A 26,235-nucleotide genomic window follows, 5' to 3' on the forward strand; every position below is an offset into this window, starting at 1 on the left:
TCTGCTTTATTAGGAGAGGCAAAAATGCTCCTTAGAGGCAAGATGGTGAGACTTCGTCTGAGACACTTTGGACTTGTAGTCGGGAGAGAAGAGTACCTGGAAAAGGACATCATTCTGGGTAAAGTGGAGGGGCAACGACAATGAAGAAGACCCTCAATGAGATGGACTCACCTAGTAGCTGCAACAATGGGCTCAAGAACAGGCCACCATACTTGGTAAACTGGAGACAGCAATAAAGAAGGCCCTCAATGAGGTGGATTGACACAATGGTTTCAAAAATGGGCTCAGGCAAAGGAACAAGTGTCAGGACGAGGCAGTGTTTCATTCTAGTGTGTACAGGGTTGCTATGGATCAGAATCAACTTGTTGGCATCTAACAAGGGGATCTAATTAATATCCATTGCAATGGCCACTACACAGAACTCCCAGACAAAACTCAGGATTAAAGAGTTTATTAAGGAAATGCTCAAGGTAGAGTTATTTATGAAGACTGCGTTACAAAGTTCTTTGAGATCTATCATAAATGCCCAAAGGGGCATACCACTTTGCTGGAAGCCTCAACTCTAAGGTACTCAACTCAAGCTCTAAGGTTCAGCAAGCCCAGTTCCCTCAATTAGTGCCCAGAGGCATCCCCACTCCAAGAAGACTCAAGACAGCAAAGGCCCTCGGCTCCACTTCCCTGCATTAGCAAGCCCAACTTGCTCAAGTAAGTGCCCACAGGCAACCCACGCCACATGCTGGGCTCCTGCACAAAAGCAAACATCTTTACTTGTTGAATGGGTTGGGAAGTCCACCACTCTTGCTTTGTCTTCTGGACCTAGGTGGTTTAATGAGCATGAATTTAGGGTCCAGGAGATGCACCCTACTTTTAGTTCTTGATATATATATTTCCCAGAGGGCTCATTTTTAGCATTTTAACAGGATGGCATCCCAAACGATACTGTTCATAATTACTCAAAAATTAAACCAATCATTATCTTTCCCCATCTTTTTATCAGACCCATGCAGGAAAAGGTTGTTTGGTGGGAATTAGAGACTGACTAGAAGAGTCACATTAAATAATCCACTGCCCTTGCACTTGTGTGTATAAAATGATGTTCGTAGGATTGAATGACAATCTCACAGAATGAATTTTGCTTCTTGGTGTACTCTGAGGGACTTTTTTTTTTTTTTTTAATAAGCCATTTTATTGGGGGCTTACACCTCTTATAACAATCCACACATCAATTGTATCAAGCACATTTGTAATATTTTGCCATCATTTTCAAAACATTTTCTTTCTACTTGAACCCCTGATATCAGTTCATCCTTTTTTCTTCCCTCCCACATCCTCCTACCCTCATGAACCTTTGATAAATTTTAAAGTATTATTAATTTTATATATTATACCACCTGCTGTCTCCCTTCACCCACGTTTCTGATGTTCATCCCCTTGGGATGGGGGTGGGTTATAAGTTAAGCATTGTGACCGGTTCCCCCTTCCTCCTTCTTCTCCTCCTATCTTCCCCAACCCTCATGGTATCGCTACTCCCATTACTGTTATCTGAGGGGTTTATCTGTCCTGGATTCTTGTGTCAAAATCTCTTATCTCTACCAGTGTACATGCTCTGGGCTAGCCAGATTTGTAAGGTAGAACCAGAGTTATGATAGTTGGGGGAAGGAAACATTAAAGAAGTAGAGGAATGTTGTGTTTATCACTGATGCTATACTGTGCCCTGGCTGACTTGTTCCCTTCCTTGTGGCCTTACTGTGAGGGGATGTCCAACTGTCTACAGATGGGCTTTGGTTCTCCACTCCAACCCCACTTGTTTGTATAGATATGATTGCTTGTTTGGGGTTTCCTGATGCCTGATACCTGATCCTGTGAACACCTTGTGATTGCACAGGTGGTGTGCTTCTTTGGGTTTTGTTGCTTCCCAGCTAGATGGCTGCTTGTTTAACTTAAAGCCTTTAAGACTCCAGATGCTGCATCTTGTAGTAGCCAAGCACAGCAGCTTTCTTTACATTTGTTTTAGTACCTATTTTGTCCTCAGTGATCGTGTTGGGCAGATGCGTATCACAGAATGTCAGGTTATTAGAACAAAGTGTTCTTGCATTGATGGAGGACTTGAGTAGAGGCCCAATGTCCTACTTTAATATTTAACATATAAATATATGTACATAGACCTATATCCCTATCATTACATATATTAATATATTTACATATAAACATGCCTATATTTATACCTCTAGAAATGACTTTTGACTCCTAGTTCTTTCCACTTTTTCCTTTTACCTTCCTCCTGGAGGGACTTTCTATTAAATTGAAATTATACCCTTAAAAGCTGGCTAAATTCATATGCTAATCCATCTGTGTCTGTGTCTTTGTGGAACACTTTTAGAATATTGGCATAAAGTTATTCAAAGTATTGTTTCATTATTCCAAAAATCTCTGAAGTACCTGTAATTATGAACCCATTTAATGCTTTTCTTTCACTTTTTTGGATTATTTAACCAAATTTTTTTCTATTTTACTAGGTGTTTTACGGAACCATTTGGTATTTTTCATTTTTGTGTGTGTTTTCTTTATTTAAAGGAAAATATAGAAAGATGTTTTATGTACCACAAAGACAGGTGACAATAAAAATTCTTAGTTCTTCCCCCCTGATGTTATATGAAGTATTTCTAATTTTAAGAAACTTACAAATTTTTCACATTCCATTTGCTAGAAGCAAGTTTCACATACCTCTATCCTTTAAAAAAATCTATGTTCAGATTAGAAGGTATGTGCAATTGTTTATCAAAAATGATATCTGTTAATAATAAAGTTTTATATTTTCATGCAGGTATTTGCTTCAGGAAGAAAAATAATTTTTTGTTGAAAGCAGTTGGTTTTGCTTCTACATATACAATACCCATTTTTATTTATTTATTTATTTTATCCTTAGTATATTTATTAAACAGAGATTTCTGGAAAGAACAATGTGCTTTAGAGCGGCGGGAACTTTGTCCCCACCATGCACACGCACCAGGGTGTCGGGGAGTGGGGACCCTGCTTCTCCTTGCACCAGAGGAAAGGCAGAGCTGTAGCCACCTTGAGAAAGCAAAACTCCAGCAAATAAAGTAATCATCCAGAGAAGGGGTGGGGGAACCCTCTAAAGAACGCGGTCGTTGCTCTTGTGTTTTCTCAGAGTATTTATGGAGGGGAAGGGAGCACAGTGGAATAATACTTAAAATATTCTTGGAGAGGGAGGAAGCAGCTCTTCACCAGTGCGGCGGGTGCCTGGGCAGGTGGCCAGGCCCTGGGCTTGTCCTGAACCAGCAGGGACAGCTCCTCCTCAGCAGTCAGCGCTGTGTGATTGCTCTTCGTGGTTGGGATGTGGCTCCACACAGGCACAGCGTTCTGGGTGACTGGGCCGCAGACCTCCTGGATGGTCACAGGCTCCATCTTCCGGAAGCAAGCAGCCACCTTCCGGTCATCTGCGGTCAGCACCAGGTTGTCCATGCACATCCAGAAGAAGGGCTGCCCGCGGCGGCCTGGCTCTGTGCGTACTGCAGTACCCGGTGGAACTGGCATAGGTACCACCGGGAGGCCGCTCAAAGGCATATGTCCTAGAGGAGGTGCAAAGCCATACACGAGGTGGAAAGGACCCCTCTTCCACATCCTGCCTCACGATGTTGGTAACATCATCTAGGTACTTCAGGTACCCGGGGTCCTAGCCTTCCAAAAAGCCCAGGCTCACAAGCTCTTTCTGGATGTTCCCCAAAAGGGACAGCATCCGGACTGGCTCTCTCTTCCACGCAGGCACTGACTTATACATTTCAAAAGGACTCTCCTGTTTCCTCTCCTGGTCGTGGAAAGCCTTCAGGTGATCCCGCCATTTTCTCCTTCGGTGCAGCAGCCCGTTGCTTGGGAAGGGCAGACACAAGAAGCACACCCAGTTACTCATGGCTTGCACTTTTCCCGAGGTCCCGGGGCTGACCAGCGTATCCACACACTCGAAACAGTAGCAGCAGGTGCAGTCAGGGTTTTCACAGATGAGCAGTGTCTCGCCAAGCAGCAGATGGAGCAGTAGGACTGGTACCCATCATTGTCATACAGGAAGAGGGATTCCAGGAACTTGTTCTTACAGGAAACACAAATGCCTCCCTCAAAGAGAGGGTGTTCTGTCCAGACCTGGAAGCTCCCACAGCAGATGCAGATGTCTTCTATGAGTCTCTGCTTAACTCTGACTTCATGGGCTATTAGATCTCTCTCAAGTCGGGGTGAAGGACATGGCAGCTTGTTGGAGTCCACTGAGATGACGTCCATGGTCTGGTCCTCCAGGTCCAGGACTGCTAGGGATCCTTCCAGATGGAGGGATTCTTGTCTCTTCTTTTTGAAACCGGGCCTGGTGTCTGCGATAAGTGGCTGCTCTCATCAAGTTCATTCAGACTCATGGAGCCAGTGTCCTAGAGGACATTGTAGAACTGTCCTTGTGAGTCTCCGAGGCCGTCAATGGTCACAGGAGTAGAACGCCCCATCTTTCTCTTGTGGATGAGTGGTGGTTTCGAACTGCTGACCCTGGGGTTAGCAGCCCATTGAGTAATGGACTACACCGCCATAAGAGCAGACACTCTCAGTCACAACTTCAGGGACCAGGTCCAAGCAGAAAGCCCCATTTTTATTTTTCTATTTTAATAATTTCTACTTTTAATTCATAGTTGGGCTATATTTCTTACATGATAGTTCTAAAAGTTGTAATCTTTTTGAGTCTTTATTGATTAATATCTGTTTGTTGGGTTTTGGTAGTAGATTCATTGTTTAATATATAACAATCTGTTGGATTTCCTCTGATCTACATTGGGAACATTATCTTTTGGAATAAATGCACTTCTGCTTGCACCTCCTAGCAGAAGGGTACCACTCAGTAACTTCACTTCCACCTCCTGCAAAGGTCTTAGGAGCCTCTGGGAATTCCCAGCTGAAAACTATAAATTACAGTTTGTCCTTGGATACGTGTCCCAACAGCTGCCATTCTACTGACATCTGCCCGCAGCACCTCCCTTTCCTTTCCCAACTCTTTACTTTGCACAGTTCTAACTTCTACTCCCTACTGCTCTAACCCTGAGCTCATGATACTCTTTTTTAGCAATGATCATGAAAGTTCATTATGCAAGTCCATTGCTCTACTGAAAGACGGTACCCAATTTTATACTCCAATCAACAATGTTCTTTTTTTCAACATGTTGCTAATTCCAGGAAAACTCAGGTTTTAATAGTTATCTAACACAAAGTAATATATATTTTTTACAACTATCTGTCTTAACAATTACAAATAGTACATATTTAAAACCAGTTTGCATATTTCTTTGCAAACTGTCTGTCTTTGCTTTTCCTATTACATTGGTAGTCTATACTCCTATCTATATTGGTAGTCATATTATCTTCACTGAATTATTAGAAAATTTATATACTGAAAACATTAACCTTTTGGGAGTCATAGGAGCCCTGGTAGCTGAGGGGTTAAGTGTTGGGTTGTTTTCTGTAAGTTCAGTAGTTTGAAACCAAGTGTTGCTCAGCAGGAGAAAAATGGGCTTTCTACTCTTATAAAAAGTCAGTGTTGGAAACTCACAGGGGCAGCTCTACCCTGTCCTATAGGATTACTGTATGTCGGCAGTGAGTTTTTGTGTGTGTATGTGGTAAAAGTCATGTCTAATACAAATATTAATTTTTAAGCTTGGTGTATAATTACCCTTAGTAATCATTTCCTATTAAGAGGCTTAAAATATTCATATAGGAGGTTCTGTTGATATTTTCTGGGTTTCATGTCTCACATAGATAGGTTTCTTTAATCTAGAAATTATAGAAATAGGTTCTTCAATTTTTACTTGTAAATTTATTGCTTTAAAAATATTCAAATACTCAAGATAACTAAAGTATTTAAACATCAAAACTATAAAATTACCAGTATAAATTGAGGAGTCTTATTTCTATAATTTCTAGATAAAAGGCACTTTTGTGTTGGGCTACTAACTGCAAAAGACAGGGCTTTCTACTCTAGTAGTCTCCGGGGTGAAACACTAAGGGCATACAAAAGCACAGCAAGAGGAGCAAAGTGATGAAATCTCAGTGTGGCATCCTATCAGACTTGACTGGAAAACACTCATAAAGGCCAACAAACAGACCTTGACTATGTATAGGCGTTTCCATTTTTGTCAGTGGCTTTCTTTTTGTTGTTATTTTGTTTTTGATTTTTTGTTGTTATTGTTTTGTTGGTTTTGACTTCCCTTGTTGTTTTGCTTGGCGTTGCCTATTTTTTGCGCTTATTAATGTCTCTGCATGTCTATTTAGATAAGATAGGCGGGATAAACAAATCAGAGATGAAAAGAACGGGACTGATGGTTCCAGGGGGAAATGGGAGAAGTGGAGGTGGGAGAGAGGAAGAGGGGAGGGAACCAACCCAGGGACAGGGAACAAGTGAACTAAAATCAATGGAGAGAAGGCCATAGGATGCCTAGTGGGGTTTAATCAAGGGCAATGTAGCAGCGAGGAATTACTAAACCCAAATGAAGGCAAAACATGATGGTGGGACAAGAGGAAAGTAAAAGAAAATAGAGCAAAGAACCAGGAGGCAAAGAGCATTTATAGAGGTCTAAATACAATCAGGTACATATGTAAATATATTTATACATAACGAGAGGGGAATAGATCTATGTACTTATATCTATATGCTAAGAATTAAGGTTGCAGATGGACATTGGCTCTTGATTCAAGTACTCCCTCAACACAAGAACACTTTGTTCTAATAATCTGGCATTCTGTGATGCTCACTTTCCTGACACAATCACTGAAGACAAAATGGGTGTATAAGCAAATGTGGTGAAGAAAGCTGATGGTGCCCGGCTAGCAAAAGATATAGTGTCTGAGGTCGTAAAGGCTTGAGGATGAACAAGTGGCCATCTAGCTGAGAAGCAACAAAGTCCACATGGAAGTACACCAGCCTGTGTGATCATGAGGTGTCCATGGGATCAGGTATCAGGCATCTAAGACCCAGAACAAAATCACACCAATGGTGAATTGGGGGGGTGGGGCGGGCAGGGAGTAGAGATCCAAGGCCCATCTGTACACAATTGGACATCCCCTCACAGAAGGGCCACAGGGAAGAGATGAGCCGGTCAGGGTGCAGTAGAGCACCGATGAAAGACACCACTTTCTTCTAGTTCTTTAATGCTTCCTTCCCCCCACTATCATGACCTCAATTCTACCTTACAAATTGGATTAGACCAGAGCATGCAAACTGCTACAGATAAGAGCCTGCAACACAGGGATCCAGGATAGATAAACCCCTCAGGGCCAAGAATGGGAATCGAGATACCAGGACGATAAGGGGAAGGTGGGGAAAGAAAGGGGAAATTGATCACAAGGATCAACAAATAACCCTCTCCCAGGGGGATGAGCAACAGAAAAGTGGGTGAAGGGCGACAGAGGACTATGTAAGATATGGAAATAATAATCTATAAGTTATCCAGGTTCAAGAGGGAGGGCAGGCAGGGGAGGGAGGGGGTAAAATGAGGCACTGATATCAAGGGCTCCAGTAGAAAGAAAATGCTTTGAAAATGATGATGGCAGCAGACGTACAAATGTGCTTAACACAATGGATAAATGTACGGATTGTGATGAGATGTAAGAGCCCCTACTAAAACTATTTAATAGAAAAAGAAAAAGAGTTATAGTCAGAAACTGACAGGAGCAGTTTTCCACCATGTCCTATAGGATCACTATGAGTTTTAATTAACTCAATGGCAGTAAGTTTTAATTTTAAGCTATCTAGCTTAATTCTGTGTAGTCTGTCAGTTCATTCCACCAAAATGGGTCCCTAATTTTCTCAAAATATTCTTTTTTCTAAAAGGAGCCCTGTTGCCCCAGTGGGTTACCCATTGAGCTACTAACTGCAAGGTCAGCAGGCCAAACCTACTAGTCACCCCTAATCAACTCAATAGTTGGTTTTCTTTCTCTAATCATCTATGTCACATTTTAATATGTTAAATTCTAATTCTGCATAGAGGGATGTTAATAAAACATCATTAGGTTGCATTTATCTTCTAATTTATTTTCCTGTAATTTACTGAAATATTTTAATTATTGTTCTTATATTTTTTAATTTCTGGTAGAGTAGCGCCCCCTCAACAGTATCATTTTTAAATCCAGCTATTTTCATATATTTATTCTTTTCAATGACATTTAGAATCAAGTTGGACTTCTGACCCAAAATATCATTTGATAATTATATTAAATTTATTTAGTAATTTAAAGATTAAAAAAATTAAAGGATATTTTCAGCTAAGAACATGGTGTGACTCCTTATATGATCAAGTTATATTTTAAGTCTTTGAACAATAAGATTTTCTTTATTAAGATTCAGCAAATCATCAAATTTATTCTAGGTATTATATAATTTTCTTTTGTTCTGCTAGTGAAAATGCTATCTTTTTCCATTACATTTTTTTGGGGAGTTGTTACAAATTTAAGTACTAAAAGTGTATATGTTCTATAAGATAAAACACTCATATTCAACCACCTTGATTTCTTTTTGAGAAATATTTTTCAACTGATGCTCTTGATTCTTCTAGGTAAACAATCACACACACACACACACACACATATATATGTATATATATATTCAATAGATAAATGAAATAGTTTTCCCCATGCAAATCACTTACTTTTTTATATACTAAGTTGTTTAGAATTTCTAGGTCAAATAATGGTGACGCTTTTTCTTGTTACTAGCTTTAACATAACCACTAGGTTTTCTTATAAATATTGCTTTTTGTGATGAACAGTTTTTCATGTAAATAATTTCTTTAATTTAAGTTTCTATGTGTTTCATTCTACCCATCTATCAGAAAAAGATATTGAGCTTTATGTATTCTAGGCACATAACAGGATAATCATTTAAAATTTTATTTCCTGATAAACTGATGATACAAAGGAAATTAATGAACATGTAAATTATATTGTCCTATAATTTAAAAATAAACCCTATTTTAAAAATTTATATACATATTTACTTTTATTGCTTATGTTGGTGTTCACCATTTTGATATTTCTGTATCTATCATCACATGATTATATGTTTGGTCTCTATAGGTTATTTTATTCCATTGTTATCCAAGATTTGTTTTCCTTTAGGAGCACTGGGATGCTCTTTTTGTCCTATCTGTGTTAAGGTACAATTTACATAACAAAGGAATAAGAGGAATAACCTAGTTTTTAAAGTTCTGATAAAACTCACTCCTAATATATTTCCTTCATTCTACTTTTTCACTATTTCTCTTATTCCCTAAAATTGTGCAATAGTTAATTGACAGATGTTGGGAAGTAAGAAAGTTCTCTACTGAAATTTGTTTTCACTTTACTTTGAAGACAAATAAACCTAGTCCAAAATTTCAGGTTATTGAGTGGAACATGAATTTTCTACATGCATTTGTGAGTTTATTTTGATCTAGAATTATACATTTTTTTGAATTAGTAAAAGAGTTGTGATGAGGTCCAACAGACATGTCTAGCACAGTATTAGTCATGTCCTGATATTTTAACTTCCATAAGACAAATTTTGCTTAACAACAAACAAAAATTACTCTTCAAGAATTATTCCTCTGTTGCCTTAGTTTTGAATCCTTATAAAATATATATTATATTTTAATTTTAACAAAACTACTATTTAACAGAAGCCCATTATCTTAAAAAATGTTTCCATTAATATCAGTTTTAGATGCTTATAAAAATGACTGCTTAGTATAATATATAGTTATGCTGTGAATATTAAGTTGATATACTTAGGCTGAAAGAACAAAAATGAACTGTACAAACATTAGGCAATGGGTACTTCAGGTGTGGAATAAGACTTCTAATAATATCACAAATAACAAAATTAAAATATTGTAGCTTAAATAAGAATTAAGGATGATATGTCATGGAAGCTTTTAGATAAAGAGATTATAGAATTTGAATACAATCTTTTAAAAATTTCATTGGAAAATAGAATTTTCTTAATGATATATTATTTTCTATGTGGTTTTAAATGTGTATTTAAAGTTAATGACTTGAATATTTTATGTAAATCTCTAAAAGTAGACATATTTCTTGATGGGCAATGATCCCACCCTGTTATTTGAGTCTTTCTATTGTTAAACTTGTTAGATACCTTCACACTGGTCCAAGATGTACAATAGAATGAAACAGTGCTCAGTCCTGTTATATTCCCCCAATTGTTCTGTTTGAGTCCATGGTTACACTGATTACATCAATCCACCTTGCCAAGAGTATTCTTCCTATCCACTCACTCTGCCCATTACCATGCATGATATATTTTTTCATGGATTGATTCCTCCTGATAACATGTTCAAGGTGTGGGATGTAAATCTCACTATTCTTCCTTCTAAAGAACATCCTGGCTATACTTCCTCCAAGACAAACATCTTTTCTTTTCTGGCAGTATATGGTACTTTCAATAATCTTCACCAACACAATAATAAAAATGCACCAATTGTTTGGTTTTCTCTAGTGTGATTTGTCCAGCTTTTCCATGTAGATTCTCTAAAATAAACACATACAAACAAAAAAGCATTAAACGCGCTACCATTGAGGTGATTCCGACACAGTGATTTCATAGGGCAAGGAAGCCCTTGTGGGTTTCCAAGGCTGTAACTCTTTACAGTTGTAGAAAAACTTGTCTACTGTGGAGTGGCTGGTGATTCCAAATTGCTGACTTTGAGGATAGCAGACCAGTACAAAACTACAACAACACCAGGGCTACTCTTGTATAAAATGACTGAAAATACCATGATGTTGGTAAGGCACACCTTAGCCCTTAGGGTGCCATTTTGTTTTTTAATACTCGAAAGATTGATCTTTTGCAACAGATTAGCCCGATGCAACATGTCTTTTCTATGGGCGCTGATTGTATATCCAAGTAAAAAAAAACAAACTTGACAATTTCAATCTTTTCCTTTTCTTAATGTATCACAAGTGTGTTTATTGGGCATTGGAGGTTGTTAATTTTCTTATAATGAGCTGTACTCCATGAGTACATACTAAAGGTTGCAGTGTTTGATCTTCATCTGCAAGTATCTTGTATCCTTCTCACTTCCTCTTTGCCTTCAGTAAACAAGGTTGTATCATCGGCATAACACAGGTTTTTAATGAGCCTTTCCCCAATCCTGATGTCACATTTTTCTTCATATGGTCTGGTTTCTCAAATTATTTATTCAACAGATTGATTGAGTAAGTATGGTGAATAGGTACCACTTTGACACACACCTTTCTAATTTTAAACCATGCAGTATCCCCTTGTTCTATGTGAATAACTGCCTCTGGGTCTATGTACAGATTGTACACAAGCACATTTAAGTGTTTTGGAATTCCTATTCTTCACAGTGTTACTTATAGATCCTGCCAGTCAGCCATCTTTGCATAGTCAATAAAAGACAAACATCTTTCAGCCGTCAGTGAAGCTCCATGTGACGTCAGCAATGATATCGCTTGTTCAAGATCTTTTTTTGTATTCAGCTTAAATTTCTAGCAGGATCCTGTCAATGTACTGCTGCAGTCATTTAAAAATTACCTTTAGAAAAATATTACTTATGTGTTCTACTAATTACACTGCTTGCTGTTTTCCAGACTTGGTTTTGTAACCTCTCTTTTGAATGGGCACAAATATGGATTTCTTCCAGTTGGCGAGTCAGGTAGCTGTCTTCCAAATAATGCAGGCAGAGACTAGTGAATATTTTTAGCACAGTATCAGTTTTTTGTAATATTCCCATTGGCATTCCAGCAATTCTAGAAGTTTTTTCCCCCCTGAATGTCTTCAATGCAACTTAGATTTCTTCCTTTATTGCCATCTTGATTATATACTACATCTTGAAATGGGTCAATGCCAACCTTTTTTTTTTTTGTAGAGTGACTGCGTATGTCTTCTATCTTCTTTAAATTCTTCCTGCATCACTCAATCTTTTGTCTAATGTTGTCAAATGTATTACTACTCAGCAACTGTATAGAGGGTTTCTGAGACTAAGTATCTGCAGGAGCAGATAGGAACATCTTTTTCCTGCAGAGTAGTTAGAGGGTTTGAAATGCTTATCTGATAATGCTATCCTTATTCCTTCAATATCGAAACTTGAGGCTTGATTTGGGTTTTTTTGGTTTGAGTTCTTTCTAATTGAGATTTGCTGAGTCCATCCTTCCCGTTTGGCTTTCTAACTCCAGGTCTTTGCAGCTATCATTGTAATGCTTCATTTTGTCTTTTTAGGTTGCCTTTTGAAATTTTTTCATCGTTCCATTAGGTTCATATTTTTTTCCATTTGCCTTAGCTACATTATGTTCAAGGGTATATTTCATAGTCTCTGCTGAAATCCTCTGTTATAACCTTTTCCATTTTATGATTTCTTGATGTGAATTGTCAGGTTGTCTGGTCTTTGGTCTTCAGTGTAAAAATAGGTCAAAACTGTTCTTGAGACAGTCTCAAATCCAGGTGGGACAAAGCTAAGGTTATATTTTGATTGGAGAGTTGATCCCTCGCTTCTTTTGGCTGATGGTAGTAAGGTTTTAAAATATCTTTTCCCACAGATTAAGTCAACTTGATTCTTGAGTGTTCTATTTAGTGAGGTCCACATGTAGAATACCATTTTACTCATGTTTTTTTAAAAAAGGTATTTGCAATGAAGAAGTTATTGGTCTTGAAAATTTCTATCATGAATAGGAAAAAAATTCTATCATGTGATCTCAAGCATTTCCAAGGCCATATTTTCCAACAAATGATCCTTCCTACTGTTTCCGAGTTTCATAATCCAATCACCAGTAATCATCAGTGCATCATGATTGCATGTCTGAATCAATTTCAGCCTAAAGAAGTTGGGAGAATTCTTCAAGTTTTTCACTCCTGGGTTTAGTGGTTGGTGAGTAAATTTGAGTAAATAGTTGTGTTGATTGGTCTTCCTTGTAGGCATATAAACATTATTCTTCTACTGACAGACATCTTGAAATGTTCTTTTTGATGATGCCCATGATTTCATATTATTATTGATTTTGTTATTTCTGGTGCAGTAAACCCTAAGATTGCCCAATAGAAAATGCCCAACACCAGTCTATTTCAGCATAAGGATTTCTAAAGTATATTGATCTTTATGCATTCCATTTGATTTTCATGACATCCAATTTAGCTAGATTCATACCTTGTACATTCCGTATTCTGATAATTAAAGCACATTTGCAATTGTTTTAGCTGTGCCCATCAGCTAATGAAGATCTTGAAAGCTTTGCTCTATCCATTTCATTAAGTCTACTTTGGGAGATGCAGCTGTTCCTCAGTCATCCTTTGAGTGCCTTCCAACTTGAGGAGCCCATCTTCTGGTACTATATCACAAAGCTGCTGCTGTTCTTTGTGAGGGTTTCTATGGCTAATTTTTTTTCAAATAAGTCCATCTACTGTTTCCTCCTACTCTGTTCTTAGTCTGGAAGCACCACTAAAACCTGTTTACTATGTGTGCCTCTGCTGGTACTAGAAATACTATTGACATAGCTTCCAGCACCACAGCAACACACAATCCACCAGAGAACAATATACTGACAAACAAGTGGGGACTGTAAAACTGTATCATATTACACTCGTGTCCTCTCCCATTCAGGCAACTACAGCCATAGACTGGAGAAAAAGGCAAAGGCACATTCTATTCCCTGACTTTCCCATGTTTCAAGAAAGGATATGGGAAAAAAAGGGATTTGGCTTTGGAATAAAGGTTGAAGTTTGGAATGATTGCTTAAAAATATTCAGAGATATCATTAGTGGTATGTAGCCATTTCTATGTCATTTAATGACTATTTGGATCACAATAACTTGAAACTATGGATGGTAGGCTATATAGTTCTTTGAATTGAATAGATCTCTGGATTAAGAGACTAAATATTTATCCAGATAATGTAATTTTTATTAGAAAACTGAATTTTTCCTAATTAATTTTAAGATGATGCCAAAAATAATTTAAAACATGTAGATACTGATTTCACAACTTCATTTGGGGATGCTCTAAAATTATAATGATGAGATATGATGTAAACACTAAAAGGCAAACAAAATGAACTGTAGTTTCTAAAGAAATGTCATACTTCTAGTATTCTCATGGTCCCTTGGGAAGCAAAAATTCAGAGAGAAAAATGAACCCAATAAAACTTGACATTGATAAATAGTTATGAATGCAATATAATGTACTTCCTTGATTCCCACTCTACCACAGCCCTAGTATTTTCTTGTTTGCATCTATGTTTAAGATTAATGGATATACTTTATGATGCATGTACAAATAAATAAATAGCACCAGAAAAGAAATCTATACTTCTTCTGAAGACTTAAATAAGGCAGATGTACTTTGCTGTTTTTGTGATAGTGATCTATGTTCTTTTGAAAATTTCAAAACAAATTAGTACAAAGTTAACCTTTTATATAATTTTAAAAGAATATAATAAATGCATTAATGTAAAGCATAAACTTTAGAAATTATAAAAATTTGGACCAAGTACAGATACGTCCAGTGTTAAAACAAACAAGTAAATTTGAGGATATGCCTCTCATTAATTTGTGGAGGAAAGATCTTTGTGTACCTCACAGCAAGTGAAATGCTTATTTTAGTTAATTCAATAAGCACTGATTATACAATCAATAAGTAACAATTCCATTTATATATACTATACTGTATCATATGTAAAGGTATTATAGTTAATAAAAAACCAATTCATCTCAAAAATTTACTGAAGTGACTGTAAGTAAAAAAAAATTATTATTATTATGATGTGTGTTTTCACCCTAAGCAACAGACAGAAAGGTATAAATACCATCAGATCAGTATTCACTAAAATTTTGTTGTTGTGAAAAAGGGTTACCTTTCAAAACAATGATGGACACTGCTCTATTTACTAAGAGTTAATTCCATTTATTCTTCGAGTCACAATTAGCCTGGCCACTGATCCAGGAACATAGTAATAGGTTTTAAAAGTGAAACTATTGCCTGCCTCTTGAGGAACTTTTGACTCACTTCCTTAATTCTCTAGGGATTAATAAACAAACAAAATTAAAACAGACAGTAATCTCCCCATCTATAGATAACTACTAGGAATTCAGTAATTCCACTTTGGACAATTTATTATTCATACAGATGCTGTACTTTAATTCCTTTCTTCCTTTCCTCTCCCAATTATAGTTTTTAGCACTCTTGGTCCCTCTTACTTTCTCTATTACACACACACAACCAATTTTCTTTCAAGAGTCTAAAAGTACCTTAATCCTTTGCTAAATGAAAGAATGTAAATTTGATAACAATGAAAAAGAAAGTCATATGCGTTGTTACAATTAAAAAAAAAAGATACAGACATCTATCAACTATGATAGATATACATTTCACAGTTTGAATGTTAAAGATAAATAAAGCTATTTTGAGATCTATGCTAATTACTGACATCATCACTACATACATTTAATGTTGTAGTATTAACATGTGGGCACTTTGTAATGTTGGCTCAAGAAACTACCTCTACACTCAAGTAGCCCAAAAGGCCGCTGATGCTATCCAGGGAATCATTCAACCCTTTTGTCCTCACCCTCACCGCCCTGATTTAAGTTTGACTATACTATTCTAGTAGCATCCTAGTTGGAGTTTCAGCTGAATTTACTCCTATCCAACCCATTCTCTATTCTGCTGCCAAGACAGTCTTTCTGAAATGCAAATAATACTATATTTATCCCTTGTTTAACATCCTCCTAAAGTGCTACAGTTTTACTAGGAAAAACCCCAAACAAAAGACATTTTATAGGATAGCTATCTGGTAATCATCAGACCTCTTCTTCAGACATACTTATGGTTTGGCGCCATTAGGTCTTTAAAGTCAAATGGATTAATAAATAATGCTGTCTTGATACAATAGACTACTTCATGGTAATTCAAATTATCTAACTGCTACACAAAACAACATTAATTAATTTTACAGATGATACTGAGCATAGAATTCTGGAGACAAGAGTATATATGACTCAATTTATATCAAGTCGAATAAATAGACACAGGTAGTCTCTGGTGCTAGAAGTCAGAATAGTTACTTTGGATGGCTGGGTTATGACTAGAAGGGAGCACAAGGGGCATTTCTAAGATATCGCTAATAACCTTGTTTTTGGTCTGAAAATTCATTGAGCTGCACCTTTGTATCTATGTAATTAAAAAATTTTAAAGGTAAACAATAACAAAGTTCTAGAATCACTGCTTTTAAGACTTCTCTGATTTCCTCATTGTCCACGATATATACATACCACTATTTTATCAATTTTCCTTCTTATATTTTATTGGTCTAATACTGCACATTTCCTGAGTGCCAAAATTAACTTTATGTCCATGCATCTCCAGTCCTAGTGCCTGGTGGACACTCAATAAAGATTATGTAAGTGAGGGTTTCTCAATTTCTACATTATTAAGATTCTGAACTAGATAATTGTTTGGTGTGGGGACCTCTTGTACATTATAAAATCACTCCTGGTCTCTACTTACCTGATGTCAGAAACACCCTTAATTTGTAACAACCCAAAATGTCTACAGAGTCAACTATCCCTTTGGGACAAAAACTGCCAGTAATTTAGAACCACTTATGTAAATGAATGTTTCTAGGGAAAAATACAAATCAAATACCAAACACTTCATTTACTTTTCAGACTTTGGACTCTGAAGTGGTTTGAAGAATAAGAATGACTAAAAAATAGACTATTTTGAACAATGGAGGATAAGTTGAACTCTACATATGAGAGAATTTTATAATTCATATCAATTATATTGTAGAATATTTCCTTTAGATTTCCTAAAGGGGAAAAGAGTATGCCAAGCAAGACACTGTATAAATACAGTCAAAGTATGATGTGTATTCACATTAAAAATAAAAAGGTCTAGTAAAACTAGTTATGTGCATTCACAATTCTAATTACAAATGATTTAGAGAACTTTGGATCTAAATTTTTGAGGTTCAATAGATATCTGCAAAAAAAAATACTTAAAAGTGAACATTACATAAGAAAAGAACAGTAGGAAAAAACTGTCAAACATAACTATGAAAAATAAAAATTTTACAAAGGGCAAAACTAGTTAAAATAGTTTTATTGTATTGACTTTATGTTTTCAATTCAGGTTATGCATTTAAAACTGACCTCTGGTATTAATAGAGTGGTAAAATAATTGATAAATATTATTGCTAATGAGTTGAGAAGAATTAATTAAACTAATTGGTTTACTATGTATGTGTCAAAATGATAAAGTCTAAGTCTTATCCTGTCCAAAATTATTTTCTCACAAATAATTGTTTAAATTTCTCTTTGTGATTAGAATAATTCTAATAATAGATTGATGCTAAAGAAACTGGGAAAAAAATACAAGCAGTTAATAAAGAAAACAGAGCTGGAATAATAAAAAATGGTAAAGCTGATGATAAAACTTTAATCATTCAATAAAATAATTTTCAGCTATCAAATTGGTAAGATTAAAATTGATAATAAACATGTACTATCATATACTTAAAGTGGGGATAAAGAAGTACTATATTTTTATGGGCAAATAAGCAAGATGTATTTGGTACTATGTTTTTGATTGTTATTATGTTGATGAAGAATATTGTGTATACTATGGACTGCTAGATAATGAACACATCTGTCTTAGAATTAAGTACAGACAGATTTCTACAGAGGGTCTTAAATTTTACTTTTTAGTCACTAAATTTATAATGGTAATGTGGGTTAGGCATTGGACTTATGAACACCAAGATCTGTGGTTCAAACCCACTAGCCACCGTACTGAAGAAAGATAAGGCTGTCGGCTTCCATTTAAAGATTTACAATCTCAAAAACCTTATACAGAGTCACTATGAATTGACTCACTGGCAGCAAATTTTAACTTTTATAAGAAATAGGACCCTAAGCAGGCCTCTCTTTTACTTTGTGCATAAATATCTTATTTTGATAAGAATACATTGGGTTGGGGACAAGGGGATAGCTTTGTTTATGAATGTAAAAAAAATATTTCTGGACACCTAAGATGCTTTAATATTGTTTATATGAATAGTTTCTTCTTCAGTCAAAATGTTTTAAATCTAAATAGTATTTTTAGATAAATATAAAAAGTTTATAATTTCTAAATATCTACATATCTAACTATTGGATCTTTCAGGTATTGATTTTGATGTTAATGAAATTAGGCTGTTAAACAGAAACAAAAAACTTTTGAGTCAAATAGCTTATTTTATCTGAGGTAACTTACTTTCCCCCTCAATGACCTCTGCCTCGGCCTGTCCGACCAATGATTTAATGAGTTGGTTATTGGTAACAACCCAAAATATTTGAGGGAGGAATGTAAGGGAGAAAAAGAGGTTAGATGATATATAAATTGTTTATTAATCTTCTCTTTTAACCACGGCCTATGTTCAAAACGGAGAATAACTACCTCAACAGAACATTCATGTAAAGGATGTGCGGCCACCTTCTTTGCCAGATCCTGAATACAGGTTTATCTATCTCTGCTGCAAATATATCCATGACGGTGGTGGAGCTGGCAGGGGCACAGTAAAGTGCTGTTACTTTAAAGTGTCTGCAGAATCTTTCCTTTTTTGCTTTAAAATGTGTTTCAGAATGAATACAAGTGAAACAAAATTATTGTTACATTATTCATTATTATTTCAAAAACAAGTTATTTGGATGTAATTTCTATTTTAGCACCTTTCTGCTGCAATAAGAACCTTGATCTTCCCACAGCTGCTTTATTCAAGAAAAATTTTGTAAGGCATCAGGAGAAGTAAAATAGGTTACTAAAACTTACTCTGTATACATTTAAAGAAAACAGTGTGAAGTAGTAAGCAATTAGAATGAAAGACAACTACTATCAAGTATGAAGGCACATTTCAACGCGTGGAAGACAGATTCCTAGTTTAGATGGCTAGTTAATAGAGCCAATCATAAAAATCAATGAACACATATGAAACTTTTGACATCAGAAACTCAAATGAGTTTAGTTGGTAGTGAGGTCAAATTAAATTCTGGGCATTTTTAAAACTACTGTATGCATGTAGTTGTGCCTGGGGGTTGAGGAAGAGTACAGCTCACTGTGCTGGCAATTACGTTTAAGGATGTTAGCTATTTATCTATAGCCATTCTTTCTGTTCTTCAGTAAGACAAATAAACCTATTTTTAGCTACCCATGAAATCACTAATGCTCTAGATATAAAATTGATGACATTCTTATTGACATTTAAATTACTGCCAGCATCCATTAGGTGTGATGATGCTTTAATACAAAATACATTCTTATTCCTGAATCACTGTGGCTTATAAAAGGTGAAGGGCTTTCCTTATGAGTGGCTATGTGTTGGACTGCTAACTGCAAGGTCAGCAGCTGAAAAGCACCAGCAGAACACCACCTCAGCAGAAAGACGGGGCTTTCCATTCCATAAGTTTCGGTCTCGGACACCCATAGGGGCAGTTCTACCCTGTTCTATAGGGCCATTATGAGTTGACAGCGACTTGATGGCAGTGGGTATAGCCAGTCTGACTATAAACATTTTCTTCAAATAATTAGGAGAAAACAACAATTTATTCTTTGTTTATGAGTCAGATGTGACTTGATGACACCTAATAACAATAGTTTTCTTAGAATGTAAGCCTCTTGAAGGCAAGGCTTATCTCTGTGTCACAGATTCCTAAAGGATTGCATGCTATAGGAAAGCCTTTCTCAATAGGTGTTGAGAGAATTATTATCTTTTAAAAATTAATTTATCTCCTACATACAGAGAATGGTACCAGTATATATGCCATCCTTTGATAATTAAGAATATAATCACTCAAATCTTTTTTTGGAGGGGAGCTTTAGTTGAGAAAGCCTAAATAGAGTAAAATTCTAGTGTAAGATCACAAAAATATGCTGATTAATATATGAAAAGTTAGTTACCTAATGGATATAATTTTTTTACTAAAATGAAGGAGCTTCAAAACATAGAAAAATTCCACTATCTTTTAATTTCATTTTTTCATTCTACCTTTCTTATACATTAAGATTGCATATTTAGCTCCTCTAGCTTTAAACCTCTTGGAGAAAACGATTTATTTCTAGTTTATATAACTCTTGTAAGGTCTAAAAAATTGTGGAACAAAGTTCAATTTGATTTACATAGAGAATGTCACTAGTGGATTAAAACACACAACAACATACCCTATACCGTGGTCATATCTCCAAACTAATGAATCAGAGTCTCTGGGGGTTGATTCCAGGAATCCTTTTAGAAAAAATTCTCTAGGTAAAAGGGGGTGGTATCTGAGATTGAAGACCAATGAACTGGTTTGAAATCCTGTTCCCATTTCTGGTTCCTCTTAACTCAGTCCCCTTATCTTCATTTAAACATTCCCAGTAAATCCCTACCTTTGCTTCAAAACAATATATTATTCCTTTTCAAAGATATGCCTTGAGAATTAATTTTTCTATTGTCCAAGCATCCAACATCCATGGTATTTCAACTTCTATTCGCTTTTATTCTAAGAATGTAAGTTCTTTGAAATTGTACTCCTTGGCCTTCTTTAGCCTTTAAACATGTTTGTAATTTCTTCTGCTCCTAATACAATATCCTGAATTTATCCATCTTTTATGATAATAAGTAGTTTCACTGATCTCTGCTATTGATTTCATTTCCTTTTAGAGAAATGAAAATATTAAAAGCTACTGAAGTTATTTTCTTGACTTTCTTAGGGCAGCCTCTTTCTTCAGACAAACTAACTTTATCTTTATTATTGAAAGAGTAAGGGGGTCCCTGTGTTTTTCCATATGCTCTAAACTGATTACTCTCTTTGGCATTTTCCTTCACTAATTAAAAAAAAAAAAACTTCTACTTACATTTTACCTCAACACTTCAAGCAAAATGACATTTTACTCATTTGATGTAAATTTCATATGTACATATATACAAGAATATTTAAAATTCACACATACACATACACATGGTCTACTTTACATCCCTTCCTTGACTCTTGAGATTGTTTGCAGTTGAAATGAACTTCTTTCTTGCTTACATTTGACTTATTTTGCATTTAAATATAAGCAAGACTATAAGCTTGACAGTACAGATAATTTTGTACTGCAAGTTATTTTTATATGCCAAGTATTTTTCAAGTAATGGAAGAATGTCAATTTTAAGTTTATCCCCACACAAGAAAAGATAGTTCTGATGGAGCAAAAGATAAATGCATAAAAAATATCTCTAAAAGAACTGATATTACATAAATTATGGGCCTACTAAGAGATGACATTCTCAAAGGGGGAAAAATGGAGCATAGTGGAAAGCTACTTTAATCTACATTACAGAAAACTGTAAAAAAACCCACCTTAATTTCTTATTTTTAGAGCTGGTCTTTTAGGTTTTATAAAACTCTTCTGGTCTTACTAAAAAAGGATAAACTTAATAGGGATAAAAGCCTTGAAAAATGAGGGAAAATCAATTAAGAAACAAGTTTAGCATATGGAAAATTATTGAAAGAGCCCATACACAAGGAACAAATGTACACAATATATAATGCTAAAAGACAACTGAAGAAAACATGATGAATGGTTTAGAGAAACAAATGTATTCCTAAATAAGAGAAAGGATGTTGGATTGTATAAAAAAAAACAGAGAGGAGAGGTGATCGTAAGTGTAATCAGTTTAGCAGTAAACTGGACAAGACTATTAAACACTGAAGCAGTTTCGTATATCTAAGATTTATTTGGATACTACGTAGGTTAAACTTTCCTTGGAAATAAAATCTGATCAAGGTATTAAGACAACAGAGGAACAATGCCGGTGATGTATCAGATGCAGAAAAACCAGGGGTAATATGGTCCAACCAGCAAGTTGCAAGGCTGAGTACACAGAAGATGAAGACAACATCTCATGTAAATTCATAGGGCAGCGATGCATAACACGTAGGTAGAGGAGGGAATAGTCACGCAAATTCAGTCCAATTCAACAGTCCAATTCAGGGTAAGGTAGCAAACAAGTGGGGGCAGCAGAAGTGCTAAATAATCTTCATCTACTTAAAATATTGCAGGCATAGATTGATGAGGTCAAGAGTAGGCAGGCAGATGACATAGCTATGGTAGTGGGGAAGGTTAGGAGTGCAGACAGACAATAGTGTGTAATTTTAAAATGCTAAAATAGCAGATGGATAAGGCAGTATCGGGCCAACTGATAATGGACAAAGCACCAGTGTGTGAAGAAAGCAAATCATTTAGCAGATGAGTGAAGCGGGGCAAAAAGTTGAGACAAAAACTTAAAGGCAAACAGTAAGAGGGAACAGCAGGAAAGCAATGCCAGGTCACCAAAGTACTTGTGAAAGCTAGTGAACAAGCTGCCAGCAGGGGAACAAAACACCATTCAGGAAAAGATGAGATTGAGAGTAAAGCGGTCTACTGAAGTGGGTGTCTTCCATCTAGTCAACGGTTATCAATAAACTGTGTATGAGAATCCACAAGAGAACAGCACACAAATGGAAATAGCAAATGGGTCTGAACTCTATTGCCTAGGGATATAAAATGACCCTAGGACATAGATATATAACAATCCACAAGGAAATTAAATGGATGGGAAAAATGGGACGAAGCATTTTTCATGATGATAAAATTTTTAAAAAATTAAAAAACAAAACACTAAAATTATTAGTCTGGTAATGATTGGCTGGGATTGAAGTCTTCGCTTACCCCTTTCTGGAGCCCACAAAATGAGAATGTTGGGAATTTCTGCAGCAGAAAAACAGAAGAGAAAAGGGATTTCTGACTCCCAGTTTGAGGAAAGCAGATCAAATTTAGGGCTGCATGTACTGGTTCAGGGAAATAAGAACCAGCCTGAACCTCTCCCTTTCTCAGAATCAAGCCATTTCTGAGGCCTGGGAAAGGTTTAGGAAGCCCTCACCCCATCATTTCCCATACCTCCCCTTTCACACTTACCTCCAGTGCAAACACTTTCCAGCAAGGAGGTACTTGGGGAAAACCCACTTTCATGTTTATACCATGGCAGGATTTGAGAATGGCCAACTAGTAATGCTTCCTGTGTAGGTCAGGTCTATAATTAACTTGGATCCCTTTCACCCTTGGTGTGTGAGCAAAGGGGATAGATTATTAGAAATTAGCCACCTATTTGAAAGCAGATAAATAGGGTAGCAGGGGCAGTACTATCAACAAATAACTTCTTAACTTCAATAAGTAGTAAGACCTTGCTGAGCTCACCCATTGTCGCAGATTTCAATTTTATTTGCTGATAGCTTTCAAAAATAGTATCTCCAGTCCAGACTTTTTTCTGATCTTCAGATACATATATCTGTCAAGATAACATTTCAACTTTGATGTTCAAGCTTCTATGACTAAAATAAAACTGATCGTTTTCCACCCTGGCCAGTCTTCTCCATGTTATTAAACGGTAATCCTTCCTTTCCGAAGTAAAAATCCTGGGACTTACACTAGATTCTTTTTCTTGTTATTATGTCTGCTTTCAAAATATATCAACAATGTACATATTCCTTACTACCTCCACATGTATCACTGGTTAAACCATTATCAATTTTTAACTTAGATTATCTCAATACACTTCCAGTTGCTCTCATAATCTTGTCTCTTCCTTTACTTCTCTATTCTAATCTCTAAAACTAAAACATAATTTTATGAAGGAGGCATTCAAAAAAGATTAATCTATAAGGTATTAATTTCATGTGAGTCTTCTCTTTATCTTCTGGAATTTCACATACTACGAGCTTCTGGATTAAGCGAATGCATATTAATGTACTGTACTATAGCAATGTCCTTCAACGGGGGTTGGCAGACAACTACAGATAAAATCCTACCTCCCGCATGTTTCTGTATGGCCCACAATATCTGAACGTTCTATACATTTTAAAATAATTGAAAAATTTAAATAATATTTCATAACATGTAATTTCAATATTTATAAATAACATCTTACTAGAGCATAGTCAGGCTTATTCAATTTATAATTGACCATCGTGCTTTCCTGATGTAAGGCTGGCAAAAATGTAAGACAACAAGGATCAAGTCGTCTACAAAACATAAAATATTAACTTCCTGGCTCTTTACAAAATGCTTTTGCTAACTACAGGTGTAAATTATTGTATATTTTGAAGAAAAAAACTAATGCATCTATAAAGGAAGGTGAATTTACACCATGATTTTCTTTCAAAATTATATGAAAGCTGCATTTTCATTCCTCTGATTATTATTTGATACTGATAAAAAAATTCACCTTTCAATCCTCAGAAAGCAGCCTGATCTCAAGGGACAGGGTATATAGCTAAGTTTTGAAAAAGGCAAAAAGAGAGACAAGGAATAAATAGGGCCCACAAATAGAACTCAAATCAAAGTATCATATAATTAGTCAAAGTTCTTAACTTCAACTGTAATATGAGTAAGAACTTGGCAAGACATGAATCCCTTACTCTCATGTAAGGAATTGTAGAGCATTAAAAAAGGGGTCTTTCAAACAATGTAATCCTGAATTACAGGTCTTCCAAACAATGTACTACTACTGAATTATAGAAGCATGATGCCCATTATAATAAGACTCCATCATATTAATCCAATATTTAAAAATTTTGTAGAATGCTATAAAAAATTACATCCTAATGAACAGTAATCTATTTCCTTCCCATGAAGTTTTACTAAAATGATTATTACATGCAAGGATATTATATGGTGCAAACAAAATTACAGAAAAGAATGAAGCGGCAGAGGGGCAGACACCTGAATCCACTTTTGACCCCTTATCAGTGTCCTCTTTGGTAGGCAATGTCAAAGTCACAAATGTTCTGCTGTTCTAAAAAAGCCATCTGAGAAGCTCATAATAATGAATATAAACCCATTTGTTATCATCTTATTATATTTTGGGTGAACACAATATTAAGTCCATTTTGTAGATGACCTATATAGATTAATTCACATTCTTGAGTTCCAACAATTATTAAGACGTGTGTCCAAAATCTTCATTCCTAAAAGTACTTATTTGAATAAAAAAGCTTAATTTTTATAAGCTATTTATTGATATTTCATTTTCAACATCTTAGTACAGGTTTGGCAAAAGCAAATAATTGTGGTAAAATAAGCCTTTGTTCATTTTACATGACGGTTTGTAAGGGTGAGTTAGAAAGGGGCATTTACTTTATCACATCACTTAATTCAAGATAAAATCAGTATTTAGCATATCATCTCTGATACTTCTCTTTTCAAACCATAATATTAAATACTTTAAGTCTTTTCACTCTTGAATATTCCGTCAGAGAAGTTCTTTCAATATTTATTCAACCACTAACTACTTAATTTTTAAAGCTAAAGGTCTATTTATATTATAGATAATAGCAATAGCACATATTTATAAGACAATTTGTTATATTTAGCACTTTTGTTAAATTCATGTCTACACTATCCTATGACACTGTTGAGTAAGCAAGCATTGGGCTGATAACCACAAGGTTCATGGTTCAAAACCAGTAGATGAGGTTATCTGCTCCTGTACACATTTAAAGCCTCTGAAATCCTACATAGGGTTTCTAAGTGTCAGAACTGACTAGATGGTAGTGGATTTCAGATGTGAAATAAGTACTATATCTCCACTGTTTTGCTTACACGTGAGCAACCTGAGACATAGAAAGTTCAGTACAATTGACCCTGGAACATTAGTTAGAACTGCTAGGGGACACTCACATGTGGATTATAAAAAAATGCTATGTGATGCTAATCATTTCTAGGTGAGCAGTTTGTCTCTTCAGTAAATGGTACACTGCAGTAAAAGTAATCTCCTGTGGCTCTCTCATATTTTTCAGTCATGTTTACTGCAAGATCACAAAGCTTCAATAACACCATGAGACTTACATGAAGTGCTCCTAGTCATGAAGGAAAAGTTTCCAGAATAAAAGTCATGGCATAAGAAGAAAAATTGAATTGCTTGAAATATACCATAGACTGAAGTCTGCAACTACAGTTATAATGTCTTTTTAAGGTACATGAATGAAGTGTATGGACCATTGTAAAAAAAGCAAAGGGCATTTGTGAAGCTATCATTGCAGCTTTGTCAGCAGGTATGAAACTCTTGTGCTTTACATCCTGGCCCACCAGGTCTTGAGGACGATGTTCCTGTTCAGAGCAGCCAGTCCACAGAGAGGACCACATGACCGGCCCCACT

General features: G+C 35.7%; 1 pseudogene; it reads right to left on the reverse strand.

Moving 5' to 3' along the window:
• Positions 1-3,201: 3,201 nt before the first annotated feature.
• LOC105979984 lies at positions 3,202-4,996 on the reverse strand (annotated as a pseudogene).
• Between the last annotated feature and the right edge of the window lie 21,239 nt (positions 4,997-26,235).

This window comes from Echinops telfairi, unplaced genomic scaffold (genome assembly GCF_000313985.2).
Source record: "Echinops telfairi isolate 266 unplaced genomic scaffold, ASM31398v2 ScPeMD7_18;HRSCAF=68, whole genome shotgun sequence".
Classification (NCBI taxonomy): Eukaryota; Metazoa; Chordata; class Mammalia; order Afrosoricida; family Tenrecidae; genus Echinops; species Echinops telfairi.